General features: G+C 44.4%; 1 pseudogene; it reads right to left on the reverse strand.

The window, feature by feature from the left end:
- Positions 1 to 16265: 16265 nt before the first annotated feature.
- LOC136318318 (urotensin-2 receptor-like) lies at positions 16266 to 16961 on the reverse strand (annotated as a pseudogene).
- Positions 16962 to 17334: the final 373 nt, after the last annotated feature.

The following is a 17334-nucleotide window of genomic DNA, read 5'->3' on the forward strand; positions in this document are numbered from 1 at the left end:
CACACCGGGCCCATGCTCTGCCACTGAGCCAACTGGATAAGCCTTGGACTGTTTTCCTAGTCACTCTGGATCTAAGTGTTCAGGGATCCTAGAATATTGGTCCACACAGAAAACGGAAGACTTGAATGTCCATTGATACCAGCTTGGCTCAGCCCCACACCCCTCATTCTAAGTTCCATTTCCATTTATTTCATTTCAAGTTGAAATGAACATGTTTTTACTTATATATAATGTGATATCTTTATGTTGCACTGTGTATGAGGCTATGTATTTATTGGGTTTGCTTTCCTGGTGTAGTTACCAATTTGTCAATGTTACTTTTAAATCTTAGACGTTATTTAACTTTTTCATAGAAATCATTACTTTCTAGTCTGATACTTATCTCAGAAATTTTACATTGTGTTCCTCTTTGAATGTTTATTCTTCCAATATCTTATGTGTGTATGATTTCCTCCTGTTTTCTAAGATACTATTTCCACCATGGGGTCATGAAAATATCCCATATTGTGTTAGGAGCTATAACTAATTTTCTCATTACTTACCCTTTGGAATCAATAGGCTTTCCTTGTAAAGCAGACTGAGGTGGCGGGGAAACTAAGCGAAGGACACAGAGTCCCCACGCATTTCCCCACTCTGCCCTCAGCTCGCCCTGTGAACATCTTGCACTGGGGTAGCCCTATTGATGAGATCACAGAAGCCAATATTGATGACCTATTATCTATACATTGTTTTTAACTAAAGTCCAGATTTACCTAGAGGTGGCTTCTTGAATTGCTCAAGGCTATAGGTTTTGCCAAATGCGTGTGACCTCTCACTGCTGCAGTGACACACAGACTAGATTTATCACTTCCTGGCCTCTTGGTGAAGACCTAGTGTGAAGAACAGTTTTACTACTCTAAGAATCCAGTTTCTCCATTATCCATAGCTCTTTCCATACCCTGAACTCCTGGAAACCAGGGATCTTTCATTCTCTGTATAATTTGCCTTTTCTAGAATGTCATGCTGTTGTAGTTCTATACTCATTCTGTTTTTCTTCTTAAAGGTTGGCTTCTATCCCTTAGTAACTTGATTTTCAGGCCCCCCATGCCTATGTGGCCTTATAGCATATTTATCACTATCTCTGATCATATCTCATTGTACGATTTACCACAGTTTGTTTTTCTATTTGGATATTAGAGGACATTTTCTTTCATTTAAAAAAAAATCTGAATAAAGTTACCGGTTCTGGAATGGACACACCTTTCCAGCTCGTTTGAATAAATACCTGGTATGATTGCTGCATCTCATGTTATTAGTATGCTGAGCTTTTAAAGAAATCTTCCAGGCTGTCTTCCAAAGGTGCTGACACCATTTTGCATTCCACCAGCACTGAATGATGGCCACTTATAGGCTAGTCTATTTCTATTACTCATTTAGTACATGTGTTCAACATAGTTGCTCCACTCAGACAAATTAATACTCAGATGTCCCACACTCAAGGGAGGGATTAACTCAGGGCATGGACTCCAGGAGTTATGTGCTTTGGGGGCTGTCTCAGTGGTTGTTAACAGCAGTCTGTTTCTGGCCCCCGAAGATTTCATCTCTCCTACATGGCAGACACATTCCCTAGGCCTGTGTTTAGCTTTACACACAAAGAGAAGATATTCATGGGCAGAGGGTGCACTGAGCCTGGGGTTTTTGTTTCACTTCCCCTCCTGTGTCTGTCACAGTGGAATTGGTTGCTGAACCACAGAGCACAGTAGTACTCAGCCTCGTCCTCGGCTGGGCCCCCGTGATGGTGAGGGCGGCTTTGTTCCCAGAGATGGATCCAGAGAACCTACCAGGGACCCCCGAGGGCCGGCTGTTTGTACTGTAGATAAGCATGTGGGGAGCCTGCCCTGCAGTCTGCTGGAACCAGCTGGGGTAATAACCAGTAGTGACTGACCCAGAGCTGAGGCCACAGGTGAGTGTGACTGTCCCTCTTGAAGACACTGACAGTGATGACTCCTGGGTCACCACAGTCTGAGAAGCCACACCTAAAACCAACAGGAAAGAGACAGATGTTATGACAGACAAAAGTCACCTTGTGACCCGGCTTCTATGTGTCCCCTAAGCATGCAGAGTCCCTTCCCCTGACCTGAGCTGTAAGCCAGGAGCTGGAGAAGAAGGACAGTCCAGGCCATGGTGGGGACACAGAGGATGTGGACTCAGGAACAGAGAGATGTCCTTGGGGCCTTTTCATGCCTCGAGACCGTGAGGAGGAGATGGTGCTTCATGCAAATCAGCTTCCTCTCTCCTCCTGCCCCAGGGTCACCCTGATGTCTCCAGGGGAGATCTTGAAAGAGACCAGTGACTGCACGGTGCCTGAGACACTGAAGAGGTGGTTTGAGGTCTTTCACCAAGTCAGCTCCCTGATGGCCTTGGTGACCTCAGTCCTAAATATAATTTGTAGGATCGAAGTCTGAAGAATGAGATGTGTGTGTTCTCTCCCTCCTGGTCCCAGCAATCTAGTTCATTTCACATAGAACCCCGTCCCTGGGAACATTTCCTCCTTCCTCAGTGAATCCATGCCTGTCTTCTTCGGAGAATCATAGAAATCCCTCCTTCACCCAGCGGTGAGCCCCCTGAGAATTCAGTGTTTGTGTCTGGGGTCAGAAGGAATGGGTTTCCCCTGACTCTGTCCTGGACCCTGCACCCGTGTTAGTGATCAGGAACCAGGGCTGAGGGTGCTGACACACAGCGGCACTGTCAGGAGAGATGGCAGTTCCTCTTTGTTCTACGACAACATCGATCCTGTGGAGTAGATTTAAATTAAATGCAGTTTTGAACAGAAATTGTCACAGTATCACCATGAAATTATGTGAGAGTTATTAACATCTGATAAAAAAAATGGAACATGTATGTCATTATCAGAAATAAGAACAACACTATGTGTACACAAGTTGCTGTGAACATCACAAAACATTTAAAATTCTTTTTTCAGAGAGACAGAGAGAGAGGAAGGGAGAGAGAGACAGGAAGGGAGAAACAGAAGGATTGAGAGATGGAGAGAAGCATCAACTCCTTTCCTTTAACCGGGATTGGACCTGAAACCTTTGCTCAAACTGACCCCGTGACCCAGTGCTAAAGGCAACCTTGGGCTCAAGCCAGTGACCTTGGGATTGTGTCCACAATCCCTCCCTCAAGCCAGTGGCCTTGCATTCAAGCCTGTGACTTCCTAGGTTTTTGCAAATGGCAACATCAGTGTTCCTTATCAGCTCTATTTACTGTGTCACCAGGGGTCAAGCAAAACTCACTATCTCTTCACACTTTGCAGTGGAGCAGAGGACTGGGAAGAAAGAACAAAGGATTGGGACGTGAGGTGAGGATCAGGGAATAAAATATCTCCAGTGATTGGGGGTGATAATACACATGACAGGCATTCATCACAGTGTGGAATGAAACTATGACTTATGCTATTTCCTTTGAAATCACTAGCCAATGCTTTATGTATTAAAACTTTCATGATTCATTCTTTTTCTATTCATTTGTGTTTGAGCCACAACACATCAAATAGAAAAAATTTATAGTAAATTATTCTCTTATACAAGCATATAGCTGGTAGTGTATAGAAATAGAGAAAATTTAATATCAAATCGTGAGAGAAAGACTATTAACACCAAAGAAAAATGATTAGAAAGTTGAAAATACAAACTCTCAGTTTCCATGTATCAATATAAAATGCTGAAGCAAATGAGAAGTACAGGCAGTAATAACAGCCAGCACGATACAGATGAAAGGCTAAAGCACTTAGAACACGGTCCACCATGAAGACCCTTGTGCAGCAGGAATCCCTGAGGTCGGCCGCCACTCGACTGTCGCAGGCATTCTCCAGGCCCTGGGGTCATATTAATATTTCCTGTGGGGCAGTACTGGGTGAGAATTAGAAGCCAAATAATTCTGACAGAATTAGGAGTTTTTAATACTCTGAATTTGAGAGAAACACTCAGGGTGGAGCATGGGCAGGGGGAATCCCCTCTCATGCAGGAAACAGAGCAGCGCCCCCTGTGGGTCCTGCAGGACACTGTCTGACCCAGAGGAGCTTCCACTGGGTGGTGCCTTCATCCCTGAGAGAACAGTGGCTGCGGGATGACCACACCTCCTCACATCTGCTCCCCCCAGATTCCAGGGCCACCATCACCCAGGGAGGGTGCACGCATCCTACCTCGGCCCAATCCTTCCTGAGGGGGAAAGAGAAGTTTTCCTGATATGATATGTATTGTTCTTGGTCATATGTTGAGTCATTTGTGCAACTATTCACTATTATTATAAGTGATATTTTGGAAGCAGGTTATTTTTTATTAGTTCCTGGTGTGTTAAGCTTCTTTAATTTCCTAGAATAAAAACAATAGCTTAGACTACATCCCCCCAACCCTCACCCCCTTTCTTTCTGGCCTAGACAGCACCATCTGACCCAGGACCCAGGGAGCAGAGTTAGAAGGTAGCAGAACACATGGGACAACTCACCAGCTGGGCCCAGACAGCAGGAGCAAAAGGCAGTGCTAATGTCCCCCCATGTCCTTTCACGGTCCACTAAAGAAACTCCCTGTGCAGGGAGAGAGGAGGTGAGGAGAGGAATCTTGGTCATGACTCTGCTTGCTGAAGTCTAACTGTTGGCATTGAGACAGTCCCTCCCCTGGTGTCTCCTATTGATGCCAGGTAGCACTGGAGGTCACTTTTATTTATTTCAATCAAATTTACTTTTTGTTGTGTGGTTGTCCATCTATCTTTGGTGTAGATGAGGAATAAACAGTGACACCATGAAAGGAAGATTAGACATGAGGCAAGTGTGTGTGTCCAGGCCTACTGCTCATGTGGCTATTGGGGACCATGTGCAGGGAAGTCACACTTCAGTGAGGTCATTGCCTACCCAAGTGTGCAAGAGTCAGTAGAGTATTTTTCATGTTGCCTTGTCCAGAACCCTCAGGCACAGTCCACCAGCGTCCCCTGCTGGTCTCAGAACTCATTCTCCAGTTTTCCCCTGCTTTCATTATTATTATTTTTTACCTTTCATTCTTTCTGTAAGGGATTTCTTATTTTTGCAGTTGCATCTTTCTGATGTCACTACACCAGGGAGGTTTATGTCCTGGTTCCCCATCTTGGTCTCTCACTGTGCCGAGTACCACTGGACACCAACCAGCAGTGGTACTCAGCCTCGTCCTTGGCCTGGGCCCCTGAGATCATCAGGACAGCTTTGTCCCCGATGATGGAGTCTGAGAACCAGGTGGGGGTCCAGGACGGTTTATTCTTTGTATTATAAATCAGTGTCCTGGCGGCTTTGTCAGACTTCTGCTGGAACCATTATGGATAGTGACCATTGCTGATGGCTCCAGTGCTGGAGCCACAGGTGAGAGTGACTGTCCCTCCTGGGGTCATAGTCATAGAGAACTCCTGAATCACCACAGTCTGAAAACTGCACCCTGAAACCAAAGTAGACACATGTCAGTAATAAAGAACACAAGCAGAAGATCCCTCCAAAGTCTGGTGTATGACATCTGTATTCACCAGGGCAGTGAGCTAGGAGAAAGAGGAAGAGGAGTGTCCAGGCCACGGTGCAGATGGTGGAAGGACTCTCTGCCCCTGAGCTGGGGCTGGACTCTCTGATGCCTCTTTATCTTCTACTGCGCTGGCTGTGAAGGGGTGTGGTTGAGGATTGCATTATGCAAATCTGAGCCCGTTATCCACTCCCTTCCACTCCCCAGGTCCTCAGCCCTGAGAGCAGCTACACTGTCAGGGGGTGAGCCAGGGCTGGCTGTGTGTGGGTCTCTCCTGTGGGAGGGACAGCTGCTCTAAGAATTTATACAGGCCGGGGGTCAACTGTTCAGGGTGCATTAAATATGACTCCTTTGAATTTCAAGTGTTCTGAGAAGATCCATAGCACCACTTATTGGCCTTTGTGTGCTGGAGGGTGTGTAGATTCCTCTCATTACTGAAGATATAATTTTTGATTTATCCATTGACATTGCTACTGTATTTCCTCAGGGTATTCCGCATCCATAACCTGTCGCTCCCTGATTATTTATGTTCATACTTGGACGTAGCCACCAAGTGTGGACAAGCAAAAGCTTTATTTAGAGAGCATCCTGGGAGAGATTCACTGGTCCGCAAGACAGGGGACAGGGAAGTCACGCAGCTTCTCCCGCCTGGGAGTAATTTATAGTGTTGGTAGGGTGGTGGTGGGTGGCGAAATTTCATTGACTGATGGACAGTTGTTCTGGGCTGACAGACAAAATGCTCCTGGACTGTTTCTTTCGGTGGTCACGGGTGGGGGTGGTTCCTCATGTGACCATCCCCCATTGCCAACTGACCTCTCTCTCGATTTCTAGTTGTCGAAAACCCACCCAAGTGTCAGTTTTAGTGTTTCATGGCCATGGTTATTTTTCCTGATTTCTAGAGAGAGAGAAATGGAGGTAGGTATAGAGATGGGGAGAATGAGAGAGACAAAGAGAAAGAGAAACATTGTCGTGTTGTTCCACTTATTTATGCCATCATTGTTTGTGTCTTGTGTGTGCCCTGACAGAGGATCAAGTCTCAACCTCAGCACATCAGGATGACTTTCTCATCAACTGAGCTACACAGCCATGGCCTGGGCCTCGTTTCTTATTTGAGTGTTTTGAATGGCTAAGATAATTATTTTATGACCAACTGACTCTATGGCAATTATTTATTTTGAGTTTTGCATTGAACACGTAACTGCTTTATTATATTATTTTTTATTTTATTTTTCTGAAGTGAGATGTGGGGAGGAAGAAAGAAAGACTCCCACATGCTCTGGACCAGGATTCACCCGGCATGCCCACTGGGGGGTGATGTTCTGCCCATCTGGTGCATTGCTCCATTGTAACCAAAGCCATTCTAGCACCTGAGGCACAGGCCATGGTGCCATCCTCAGTGTCAGGGCCAACTTTCCTCCAATGGAGCCTTGGCTGCAGGAGGGGAAGAGTGAGAAAGAGAGAAAGAGTGATAGGAAAGGGGGGAGGGGAGAGAAGCAGATGGGCTCTTCTCCTGTGTGCCTTGACCAGGAATCAAACCTGGGACTTCCACACGCTGGGCCAACACTGTACCAGTGAGCAAACTGACCAGGTGCCAAAAAACCCCACTGTTTTAAGTCCAATTATTTTAATAATATATATTTAAATAATTTACTTTAAATAATTTTAAAAGACAAAATGACCAAAGATCGAGTGTTAAGTGTTTTACCACCAATTTGGTGGAGACTAAAGTCAGCTGTGTGAATGGTCAGCAAAGTCTACATGAACTACAATCCTCCCCCCCTTACTCTAATAACGTTGGACACTGAGCAGGGTAAACTTTCCTGGGTGGCAGTGATCCATGCAGAGTGTGACACGTTGGTGCCAGGGCAGTCAGCATTGTCTGTGAGTTACTCCCCTGGGAGAAGACAATGGGAAACTCACACTTGAAATTCTTTCGGACCCTGCCCATGTGCCTCAGCATTTGACTAATTTTAATCTGAAGGTATGTATATTAAATTTTCAGCTTCATCTGAGATTCATTATGCTAATATAAAATAGAATAAGGGCCTGACCTGTGGTGGTGCAGTGGATAAAGTGTCGACCTGGAAATGCTGAGGTCGCCGGTTCGAAACCTGAGCTTGCCTGGTCAAGGCACATGTCGGAGTTGATGCTTCCAGCTCTCTCTCCTCCCCCCCTCTCTCCTCTCTAAAATGAATAAATAAGAAAAAAATGTTTAAAAAATAGAATAAGGAAATAATGACTTTTGACAGTTTTCTTTAGGGAACACTATGTGGTTAATACAGATATATGTTTCCCCCGAGATTGAAGCAAATATTTAACTCAGGTTCTTTTCTTCAACTAACTTTCTAACCCCCTTTCATTTAGGTTCCACTGACTGGGGACTAGAACGAGAAATAGCTAACTTGTTTACCAATCCCCCAGCCCCTTTGTCAGATCATCAGCCACTCCTCAACCCCCTTACCTAGTTAATGATATCCCCATCTCTGCCTTCCACTTTGGCGAGGCCATTTAAACTAGCCAACAGAGGAAAAATAAGATTATACATTCAACACTCCAGCCAATAGAGCGAGACCCAGCATCTTAGGACCTGCATTAGGGATAAAAACAGAATTTTCCCTCTGTCCATGTGCTTGCTGGCTGGCTTTGAAGAACAGCTGCATGCCCATCTGCAGAAGTTATTAAAGTTGCCTTGCTGAGGTGTTTTATCTTCACAAATTTTGCTTAATTTCATTTCTAACTATTTGGGGGCTCATTCAGATTCCCCATTCCCCTCAGGAGGGACCCCAGCCTTTTTGTCAAGGGAGATGTGTCCTCCTGCTCTATTGTGGTGGCCCTGGGCTAAGGGGAGAGGCTCAGCTCAGGCAGCACAAACCCGGAATCTTGGCAATGCAGGGATATTGTAAGGTACCAAAAAGCTGCAAATTAATATTGATATTCTAGGAGGAAATGGTCAGGCTTTCCTATCCTTTTCTTGGAAAATGGAGGAAAAGAAATGTAAAGTCTGCTGACTTACAAGGACAACTAGGGTCATTTTGTTTTAAATTCTCTGAAAGGATTAAGGTTAACTGAGAAACTTCTCTTTCGATAGGATGCAAAATTTACATACCACCTTGCACTGATTGTAGTTCCTTTCTTTCTTGGAATCTTGATAGTAAAATACCTCTAGGCTAGTGAGGGAAGTGGAACCCTGAAAGATTTGTAAATGTCTTTGATGGTGTTACCTTGAGAGTCTTAATGTTTCTGTATATCCCATAGACAAATGTTATAATCTTGTTAATAATTGTACCATAATGTCATGCTCTCCCCCTCCTGCATGTGATCAAGGGTATATAAGCAGCCCTATTTTTGGGTTGATGCCAATGTCAGCCATATGTGGTTGACATATTAATAAATTTCCTCCTTTAATTAAACACTTCAAAATTTATCTGGACTGGGTGTCTCTATATGAACTCGATGAAGTGAGGTACGGTGACTTTCAGAATCTGGGGTGTGGTACTTTATAACAGGGAAGGGGCTCTAAAAGAAGGTACCATGGTGACCAGGCAACTTCATGCAGGAACCAAGGTAAGAAAAACTGTGAGTGTGGTGATGTACTACTTGGTGGTCAGATCGGTAGCGCAAGAAATTCTCAGTAAGGAGTGTTGAGCCTCTGGGAGCAGGAGTGCAAGAAACTTCCAGTAAGGAGGATTGAGCCTCTAGGGGAGAGGGATCACAAGAAACCTCCAGTAAGGGGGGTTGAGCCTACAGGGGAGAGGGATCACAAAAAAACTCCAGTAAGGGGATTGAGCATCCTTCTATTATAAAGTACCCGTACCTCAATTCTGCGGGTTTACGGGCTTGTCCTTAATCTCTGTGCTGCCTGTTCTACATGCAGGCTGTTTTTGGCCTAAGAAACCTCACCTAAAACCTCCAATCCCAAGCTTTCCTCCGCAGACTCCCAACTCTCTCTCCCTCCTGCCTGACCTATGGGGGCACCCATCTCTCGGGACCACACTCTGGTCCCTCTGCAAATCTCTTCCACTTGAGTCTATTCCCTCCAGAAAACCCCTTCCCCTCTCTTCACTGAATCCTATTTTTCATTCACCTGCAAATACCATTCTCTCTTTCTCCTCCCCTGCTGGAAAAAGAGACAGCTATGCCCTTCTCTCCCTCATCCTCTCCCCTCTCTTCAGAGCTCCAAATCTTTTTGACTCCTCTAATCATGTGGCACCACCACTAGCACCTCAACTTCCTCCTCCTCCTGCAGATTCTGACCCTCCTTCTTTCCATCCAGCTGTTCACACTGTCCTTCTGTCTGCTTTCTCTCTTTTTCCCCTCTATGCTAACAACTCCCTGCTATCTTAAAAAGCTTAAAAAAGCAGAGTTGTGTATTGAGCTATGTGAGTGAATAATTTGTTTTTTCTCTTTGTTTATCAAAAAATACCTCTAGTATAATTTTAATTGAAAAAAGTAAAGCATGCTCATTTAAATTTCTTAATTTATAATTTCTATGTAAAATCTTTGCTTAATGTGCAACTGTATCTGTTTCTAAGGCCTTAAACCAATAATTATCTGCCTCTTAAATCAAGGCTTACTCATCCCCACAGACTCTCCCTGCAATACCCCCATTCTTTTTGTTCAAAAACCTTCAGGGGTTTATCATCTCATACAAAACTTACACCTAATCAATGAGGCAGTAATTCCCCTGCATCCAGTAGTCCCTAATCTCTACAAGTTACTGTCACACATTCCCTTAAACACCACTCACTTCAGGGTCATAGACCTCAAGAATGCCTTTATTACCATTCCTCTAAACCCTGACTTTTACTTTCTATTTACTTTTATGTGGACAATAATGCAGCCCAGCAACTTATGTGGACTGTCTTATGCCAGGGGATCAAAAACAGACCACACCTGTTTGGGCAGACAGAAGCTCAGAATTTAGCAGCATGCAATCTCAAAACTAGTACTCTCTTACAATATGTAAATGATCTACTCCTCTGCAGCCCCTCCCTGACTGCCTCAAGGAGACATACTGCCATCCTTCTTAACTTCCTCGCCATAAAGGGATATCGTGTCTTCTCAGCTAAGGCTCAACTTTACTCTTAGTCTGTAGTCTATCTGGGCATCACCTTAACCCCCACCACCTGAGGTTTCACCCTAGATCAAACTCAGACCTCTGCAGTCTCCAACCACCTACCACCACAAATAAAATCCTTTTTTTTCCTTAATCTAATAGGTTTCTTTAAACACTGGATTCTCAATTTTACTCTCTTAGTCAAGTCCCTCAGTGAGATCTTCTGAGTATGGCTTTTAAGGTTTATAATGGCCAAGGAAGTAACAGAAAAGGCAAATAAGGCTCAAAAGAAGTCAGGAAATACCAGCTTTTGGCATATGCTCTTAAAAGCTCCAGTGCCCTAAAGGGCTTCACAGGATTCCATCAGGGCCCTGCTCCAGAGTGGAAAGAAAGGTAATTGAACTGAAGCCTGCCAGGCTTCCCTGCCCCATCAAGGGACACACCTTTGTTGTGGAAAGAGGGACACAAAAAGGTAAGCTGCCCCCTTGCTTCAAGGAGAAAGGGTTCAGTCTTTTCTAGCCCTGCTCCAGCTACCTGTGACCTGACCTTGCCCAGCGTGCTCGGAATTGCCACTGAAGGCCCAAGGACATGGTTCATGAGCCTAAGGTATTTCTTCCAAGTAGCAAATAAGCTGATCTCATTTCTTGTAAACACAAGGGCCATCTTCTATGCCTTGTCTGAATATTTGAGTTTTATTTATCCCTGAAAGATCTCTACTGTGGGTATTGACAGTCTGATTTTTTTGCTTTATTTAATGTATAACATCTCCTTTATTCCTCTTGTCTCAATGCCCCATGCCTATTGTAGGCTGGGACCTGCTGCTAATTCCAGCTAGAAGCAGTAGTCACTAGGATTTAAACTCTAACTACAAAGTGTAGAAATGTAACCACCCTTTCCCTAAGTACTTGCAGGATTTACAGGTTACTCAGAAAACTGTTCAAAGACTTTCCAAAAGGTGCTTCCAGCATTACATCACCCAAGGACTGACTTTCATGTGGACAGGTCCACACACCGTGATCCTGACAACTCTCACTGCTGCTAAAGTAGAAAAATGGCATAACACCTATATGTGTCTCCCTACTAATTGGACAAAAACCTGTACCCTAATCTATCTCACCCCAAATATCTACCTAATCCCACCCCATGAGCCTCTTTCAATTCCTAGTACACTACCCAACAATCTAAGGACCAAACAAGCTATACAGGTAATTCCTCATCTTGTTGCTTTAGGAATATCTACAGAAGTAGTTCTAGGGGCAGGGGGACTGGCCACTTCCCTGTCTTATTCCTACTCTCTCTCTCTCCCTCTCTGAAGCCCAGAGAATTCGTAAACATGGAATCAGTGGTTTTGCACAAACTGGGTGTCTTGACTATTGCCTTTCATTGGTCCACTCACTCTCCTATTTCTTTTTCTAACTTTTGTATCTTGCCTCTTATGTTTGTTCACTAGTTTCTTACAGAGCTGCATGCAGACCTTCGCCAATCAAAACATTGGAAAAATTTACCTAACCCTACAAACCAACCCTGAAACCTGCCCTAATGTAACAGAAAAATCTGGAACCTTATAAATACATCCCAACTCTGAACAATGGTGGAAAGACCTCTTATTCTCAATGCTAGCACCAATTATAGGACCAATTCTAATTTTGTACCTACTTTTAATGCTTGCCTCTTTCTTTATCAAGTTCCTGCAGGCTCAAATGAGAGAAATCTCCAGGATTACCTACAATCAAATGCTTTTACAACCCCTACTCCAACTGCCCCAGGGAGGGTTCACAAAGCAGGCCCCCAATAGGGATAACAGCAGGAAGTAGCTCCAGAAGATACCCAGCCTGAGACAACCCTCCTTCCTGAACCCCATTTCCTTTCCTTTCCCCCCACCTCTTTTCCTTTTTATCATACCACAGAGTTGAGAACTGGTAGATATATGAATTTACCAGAACTTCCAACTGCCCTTTTGTTGTCCCACCTGGCTGCCTGACCTCACCCTTACTTACTGGATAATTGCCCCTGAGGCAGAAAAGTTCCAGAAAGTTGATCAACCACCCAAGGAGGAGCATTTCAGAAAGCTGAAATCCTAAAACTGTAAAAGGGAAAATACCAGAACTTTTGACTCAGTACCCCCCACCCCCGGCTCTCCCAAGCCCTATAAAATTCACCTCATAGTCTGTAACTGAGCCTTTCTCCCTGAAAAAGTGCCTGGCAGGGTTCCTTCCTTCCTTTCAATAAAGCCTGTTACTCTGGTCTTTTCAGACTCCCATGGATTCCAACAGACACAAGCTGACAACATTTGTTTAGGGGATACACAGAAACATTAAGACTTTCAAGGTAACACAATCAAAGATGTTTACAAATATTTTAGGGTTCATGTTTTCTCACTATCCTAGAGATATTTTACTCTCAAGATTCCAGGAAAGGTGAGGAACTACAATCAATGTAATGTCATATGTAAATTCTGTCTCCCATTGAAAGAGAAGAAGTTTCTCAGTTAACCTTTATTTTAGATTTAAAACTAAATGACTTGGCCCTGGCTGGTTGGCTCAGTTGTAGAGCATCGGCCTGGCATGCAGGAGTCCTGGGTTTGATACTTGGCCAGGGCACACAGGAGAAGCACCCATCTGCTTCTCCACCCTTCCCCTCTCCTTCCTCTCTGTCTCTCTCTTCCCCTCCTGCAGCAAAGGCTCCATTGGAGCAAAGTTGGCCCGGGTGCTGAGGATGGCTCCATGCCTCTTCCTTAGGCGCTAGAATGGCTCTGGTTGCGATAGAGCAATGCCCCAGATGGGCAGAGCATCGACCCCTGGTGGGCATGCCGGGGGGGATCCTGGTTGGGCGCATGCGTTAGTCTGTCTGACTGCCTCCCCATTTCCAACTTCAGAAAACAATAACAACAACAACAAAAAAAACTAAATGACCCATTGTTCTTGCAAGCCAGAAACTTCTATATTCTTCTCCTTCCCCTCCCCACAGGAAGGATGTGACAGGAAAGCCTGACTTTTCCTCCTAGAATATCAATATTAATTTTTTACCTTTTGGTACCTTAGAACATTTCGGGAGCCATGTCATGGTTAAGATAATAAATTGCATCTTTAAAATAACAACTAGAGACAAAGATGGTACCAAACAAAAAAAACAAACAAAAGAAATTAAAAAGGGAAAGAAACCTCTCAATGTTTCACCCGGCTGAATGCCCACTAATTGTGATGATAATTTCTGAACGACTGCGAAAAAATAGCAATGAATGAAATCAACCAAAAAAAGTCAAGAAGTGGCCCTTTTAAGGCCTAAATTATAATTTTTACATTAAAATTGGAAATGATGGCTCTAACATTGAACTAAATAAGATAGTTTCATTACTGTATTCAAATACTCCAGGCATTGTTGCTTAAAATTGGAATATGTAAGGAGAGCTCATTTAAACTTAAATAGAATGGAATTTTCAATCCTAAACTTGGTTTGTCCTCTGTAAAGTCTTACCACACTAACTACTGTTCTCTGTGTTCTTTGTCTTCAGAGATAAAGGCCAAGCAGCACTCTGTTAGGATTAATCAGATTTCATTTATGTGTTATGCTTGTGTCTCTGTACTTAATTGCTTGTTTGTATGTAAAACTGTACTCAAGTCTGTGAGACAGGAGAAATAAGGGCCCTAGTCTATCTCTTCTGTCTGTCTGTCTGAAATTCTTGCTGTCCTATGTAGAAAATAAATAAGGTAATAATTCAAAGTGGGGGAGACATCTCACCCCTCTTTTCCAGACAGTAAAATTCAGAAAGAAATAAAAGGGGTGGGGGAGTCAACAGGGACAAAGAGGAGGAAAGGGAGAGAACAAATGCTTTAAATGTCAAAGGTCAGGTCATTTTAAGAAAGAGTCCCAAAATGGGATAAAGAGAAAAACCTGTTTCCCCTCCTGACCTTTGATGAACAATAGGGGTGCCTGGGATTCTCTACTCCCATGAGTTCCACCCCATAGCACAGGTGAACTTAGAGGTAGGACCAGTTTATTAGGAAGAGATTAATGGTAAGAATAGGACTAGGACTTCAAATCGAAAGGGGGGGGGGGCTCCAGGCCTCCCTCTATCTAGTAACCAGAGTAGAAGTGAAGGATTTAAAACAAACCCTAGCAATAGAAACAGAATACCAAGATGCAAATGCCTGGGTAGAAGGGATCAAATATTCTGTCAGCACCCTAAACAAGAGCAACCATTATGCTTGTGCTACAGGAGGCTCTGATAGTCCCATTTACACTCAGGTGGTCCTCGGACCCTGATGAGATGAACTGCATGGCAGCCCTGTTCCAATGTGCCACTGCCTGGCAAAACAAGTCATGTTGGTCATTATCACTGCTATTTCCTGAGAACAAAGGCCCTGTGGGTCAGCCATCAAGGGCTATAACAGTGCCTAATCCTAACACCAATTTTTCTTCATGCCGCTCTAGGTGAAGGAACAATTTGGCTTTTGTAGAAAACTTGACTTTATGCAGTGAAAGCCTACAGTTCACAGGGCTGATGAACCAATCTGCCCTTATTATCCCCAGAGCTAATGTCTGGTAATATTGTGGGACAAAATCTAGAGACTCTACGAGTCAACTAGGGTGGCATTTTCTCCCTAATACAATTGGCCATTTCTTTCACCCTAGAATTTGCTTCCCTTAAACCCCAGTTGAGGCTGTTTTAAAGTAGCATATCTTAATTCCATGGGTTTATGTAGAGACACCAAGGCAGGATACAGAAGAATTTTAGGAGGAGATTTATTAATAAGCTGGCTGTATATGGCTTACACGGGGTATAGCTAACCCAAATCGTGTGTGTGCAAAATAGCTCTGCAGCTCATTATATAGACCTGATCACATACAGGTTAGGCAGAAATGGAAGGGAAACATGACACAATAATCAATCATTAACAAGCTTATAACCTTTGTCTATAGGATCTCTAAAAAAACAACAACAACATTCCTACATATTAAAACTTACAAGGTAGCACAATAGTGATGTCGTTTTACAGATCAAAGACATTCACCAATCATTTAGTGTCTACCTCCCATTCCTTTGTCTAGAGGTATGTGTTACTCTCAGGATTCCAGGAAGGAAGGAAGAGTTAAAATCAGTGTAGGATATGTAAATTTTTCTCTTATTGAAAGGGAAAGAAAATTCTTCAGATAACCTTTATTCATTCAGAGAACCATAGTTAATCTAAATGACCCAGTCATCTTTGTAAGCTACAAAGCTTCTGCATTCTTCTCCCTCCATTTTCACTGAACAGAGGGTGCAAGAAGCCAGACTTTTCCTCTTTAAAATGGCATTGCCAACACTAAGTTTTACAGTTCTTTGGCACCTTACCACATTCCCCACTGGGTTTATATCCTGAGTCAAATCTTTGACTCATTTTAATGAGGTGCATGAGGCTGTTGAGTAGGCAGGGGTTTTGAAGTTAAGGCTACATCAATGATCTGCAGATCCTGTAAGTAGGAACATCAGCCTGTACATGCAACAGATATTTAACAGGTAGACTTGATGTTTTTATTAATAGTAATACAGTCTATTGAAGAAACAAATGCTACTGATTAATTTCTATACAAACCTTCTGCAATTTATATAAACCCTTAATTTTTATAAACTTTCTTAAATATTCAGAAATAACTGGCTTCTATAACAACTTATTTTCTTTGTTTCTCTTTCAAAAGTATTTCAATACCTTATACCTTTAGTGACAACCAATCTGGCTGCCGGAGAACAGCAAGCTGCCAAAGGCATCCTGGGAGCGGGTGGGGCACTGCCAGAAGTCTTGGGTGCCCATGTGCCCACTGGTGCTACTGCACTGGGGTGAGCACTGGCAGAAGTCACGGTAGTTCTTGGTGAGCAGTGTGTGGAGAAAGGGGTTGATGCAGCTGGTGCCGTAGGTGAGGCAAGTGGTCAGGTAATTGATGATGCATGAGCTGGGGGGTGTGAGCAGCTGGACGTCAAAGTACTGGGCCAACAGCTCCTTTATTCAGAAGGGCATGAAGCATGCCCAGAGAAATAGCACAATGCCCAGGATGAGGTGGAGCACTCTGGGTTTGGGCCACCGCCATGTCTGTGGGAAGGACGCCTGCTGTGACAGTCAGTAGGACCAGGCCAGGTGCATGTAGAGCAGCCCGATGACCACGCCCGGCCCCACAATGCTGGTCCTAAAGAATAGTATCAGGTAGGCACGGTAGGTATTCTGGCTCCAGACTGGCAGACAGAGGCTCTTGTGTTCCCTGTGGACCAGCTGGATAGCTAGCATCGTGGGCAGTGCCAGCAGCTGCGTGCCAAGCGCCAGGACCTTATGATAGCCTTTGGAGTGCTGTGCGATGTCCAGCAGCTTCAGCACTCTGGGGTTGGGGCAGCTGGATGGTTTGGGCACAAGGCTGCCTGTCATAGCTAGCACAGGGAACCTGCTTGCAGGCTCTGGGCTTAGAGCCATTTCTGCTGCCTCATGCTGGACTTGAGGCTGGGGTGTGCGGTGACAGGGGCATCTGTGGGTGACAAGCTTGTCCTCAGTTTCCGTGCAGCAGGTCGAGCTCCCACGACTGCAATTCTGCAAACGCTTCTCCTTGCCCTGTACTGAACAAACAAAAGAGGGCCGAGCTCTCTACGACCGAGTACTGGTTGTTGCCGCCGCTCACCCAGCTGCCAGTTAGGAATGCACCAGGGCCCTGTGCCCATGCCAGATCAAAGGGAAGACAGTGCTCTCAGTGCTGGAGGGTCGAGAGGGGGTGCACCTCATCCTAAGGAGGGCCACTTTTCACCGG

The sequence above is a fragment of the Saccopteryx bilineata genome, unplaced genomic scaffold (genome assembly GCF_036850765.1).
Source record: "Saccopteryx bilineata isolate mSacBil1 unplaced genomic scaffold, mSacBil1_pri_phased_curated manual_scaffold_34, whole genome shotgun sequence".
Taxonomy (NCBI): domain Eukaryota; kingdom Metazoa; phylum Chordata; class Mammalia; order Chiroptera; family Emballonuridae; genus Saccopteryx; species Saccopteryx bilineata.